The sequence below is a fragment of the Lygodium microphyllum genome, chromosome 10 (genome assembly GCF_053477565.2).
Source record: "Lygodium microphyllum isolate KBCC chromosome 10, Lygodium_microphyllum_v1.1.10, whole genome shotgun sequence".
Classification (NCBI taxonomy): Eukaryota; Viridiplantae; Streptophyta; class Polypodiopsida; order Schizaeales; family Lygodiaceae; genus Lygodium; species Lygodium microphyllum.
Window position 1 is genome coordinate 109859362 of NC_141144.1, and position 3216 is coordinate 109862577.

The 3216-nt window shown below is 41.3% G+C and overlaps 1 pseudogene; it reads right to left on the minus strand.

Moving 5' to 3' along the window:
- Window positions 1-1191: 1191 nt before the first annotated feature.
- Window positions 1192-2638, minus strand: LOC148030425 (uncharacterized; annotated as a pseudogene).
- Between the last annotated feature and the right edge of the window lie 578 nt (window positions 2639-3216).

A 3216-nucleotide genomic window follows, 5' to 3' on the forward strand; every position in this document is an offset into this window, starting at 1 on the left:
GTTGTTGACACTTCGCTCCAGTTGCCTGCTCTTCCTAAGTTTCAAATTGAGGGAAAGCAGTATTTGTTGCTCAGCGACATTTAGAAGGTGTTCTCTATCAGAGAAGACTTCGCACTTGCAGTAATTGCAAGGAGCGCAGAGGATGAGGACGGGTTCATTTCCGATGATGATATGGAAGATCTGTCACTAGAGGAGAATTTTGATGTAGCTCAGTGCCTCCTTTTGTGGTTCAACAGGGTGAAAGAAGACAGGGAAAGACGCAGAGTGCCAAGTGAGCGGGAGTTCAGGCAGTTTCAGGAAGTTATGGGCTATGACAAGTTGCAAGAAAGCACTGCTCATTTCTTGGAGGAACATCAAGGGGAGAGCGTGGGTAGTGTGAACCTTCAGAATGAGAAAACCTTCCTCTATGACAAGAAACTGGAGGTGATGCTTACTTTGCTTTCATTGTTTGCTTTGATTAGATTATGGTGGAGGTTCTTATTCTTCTCACTGTAATTTGTATTTGGTCTATCTGATTTATTGCAGAGGTTGTTCGGAGAAGTAGATGAGTTTCTAATCAAGCAGAGAAGAGAGTTCCATGGACGCGATGCAGCTCTAAGGCACTACCTAAGGGGGCTTGCAAAATCGAAGGTTTTAGTGCACCATAACAACCTTAGTGATGAAGGTGTCCTGGTTTCTTGGTGAACAGCCTATCCCTAGCACCTACAAGAAGGTAATTTTGGTAGAGAAGTTTACAGCCCTGGATGTCTTTGGCTACCAGCTTGCGTCCCGATGCTCGAGAGGGGGCTATTTTTTTGCCTATGTAGGGCTTGCGTTAGCATTAGGAATAGAAGATAGTGAGCAGCTAGAACCCTATGGAAAGAACCAGAGAAAACAAGACCAACTTTTACTAGAATATAGACCAACTGAGGGGCAAAAAGATGTATGATGTATTCTGCAACATTTCATTACACATTGTTAATACAATCCATTGCTTTGTAAGTGGCTTTTTGGTTACAATGTGTTCACTGCATCCAACTACAGTTCCTTCACCCATCGATGGTTAATAAAGTGGTGTTCCTGTCTCCATCTTTGTTGAGATTGAAGAGCATTTGAGTTTCTGAATGCTTGAATCTTCTTCTCCCTTTTTGATTGAACTTTCCTCAAAGCCTGCACAATCTTTGATGAACGTAGAGTCTCTTCTTTGTGAAGCTATTGCATTATTCGTCTGTAGAACCACTGGAAGAGTTCATGAAGGCTATTTCCTTTATGACTACCACCATCATGTTGAGCATGTCTGAAGTATGCATTGCGTGCCATATAATGTGACTTCTCCATTCCCTGAGTGCTCCATATGCTTGAATCACCATACTTTTGAATGAAGAATGGTAGATGATTATAGATGTGCTGACATACAACAATATCATATGTTTTAAAATTATATCATGAGACACAAAATGATGTAGGCCAGATTTTGAAGCTTACCATATAATGTGTTAGGTTGTTTTCTGTCCAGGCTGCGGTAAATTGTTTTTTGAATTGTTGAAGGTGCGTTTGAAAAACCTTGATGTCTAGAGTTGACCAGGACTCCTTGTCGCACATCTTGAAGATGTTGTCCACTACACGCCATACCTCCACCTTTGCATTTCTGGATGCAGCCTCATAGTCCTTAACTGCAATGTGTAGTTTCCTCCATTGCTCGTACTCTATCCTGCTGACATGGTTGGATGCACGCTTTTTAATTGTGTTGTTGATTGGTCTCGATAGGAACCGCCTTGCCTTCACTCCACCTATAGAAACCTTTCTAGGAAGATCTTTTTCATTGGTGGAGAGCTTGTGGTCTTGCTCAATTTGAACATTTCCTCCATGAAGCTGCATACTAGATAATACATTTTCAATAGCAGCAATGCCATCACGGCGTTTAGACTGATTTCTGATTTTCCATACAAATCCAATGTATAGGTTGATTAGTTTCTCTATGACACGACACAGAGCATGCATAGTACAAATGTGCACATTTGTCAATGGTATATCAAAAACAGGTCGGAAGCTCTTATCCAGCAATTGCTGGTCGGGTGGCTTTGTCCACCACCTGTGATCAAGGGTTTTTGCAGGCTCCATGCAGTACAGGCATGGTAAGGTCAAGGCTCCTCGATTGCAATTGTATAAGCATTTTAATGTCTTTAAATCAGAGGCCAGGTGCCAAACAACTTGAAAGGTGCCTCTGTCTCCAACAGTAAGAGTCCTTTGCCCTCGCATCTGCCCACTAATAAGATCAAGAATGGGAGTTTGTCGGAAGACCCATTCCAAGACATCATGGTCCTCGATTAAAACCTACACCAAATCAAAATAATACATATTTTAGATTGAGTGTATAAACCACACTATATTCACAAGAAAATGACCTAGTAGTACATACAAGAAAGCAATCGAGCCACCATAGATTCATTTCTTATTGTACTGAGAAGTACAGTGGATCATCCTTGGGCAATTTTCCCATTGCTCCATCCATCAATGTTATGGTTACTCTTTCCATCTTCTTATCATTCAGGATCTCACACTCGTCTATCTTCAGAACAAAGTTGAGAACACCATTTGTTTTAGCATGTATGATATTGTAAAACTCAAACATCCTTCTCTGCAACAGCTCCAACTCCATGAAGATGTTGTTGTGTTCATCATATTTGACAATGCCTTGTTTCCCTTTGTATTCATTTGTAATGTGGTACAGGGATCCAACATAGTCGTTTTGCTTCTCGTTAAGTCTCTTCCGAAGCTTCCAAACATCTGTAGTGGTTGGTAGAAGTTTTGGAGTGATTTCTTTAGCTTTGAATGCAGACTTGATAGTCTTATGTAAGAAGGCATATCCTTTCCGACTAATACCACTCTCATCCATAGCGCTCTGTACTTTCTCAGTGGATATGGTGTTGTTGGTAATAAACTGATCCACCACCTCTCTCTGCACAACCTTAAATTTCTTCTCTTCAATAGTTCCTTTGCAACCTTCGAGCTAATCAGAGGTTTCATCTGCATTGTTGGGTTGCTATTTGGGTTGATATTCTCCTTGTTGGGCTGCAATACAACCCTGCATGTAGAACCCCAGTGTTAATGTATGGAGGAGCCAGAGGGAAGAAGGCACATAGAAATTAGAGGGCACATAGGAGCAAGAGAGTACATAGAATCAGAATGCTTACCTGATTGATTTGATCCTTTTCTTGAGTCCTCCTGAATTAACCT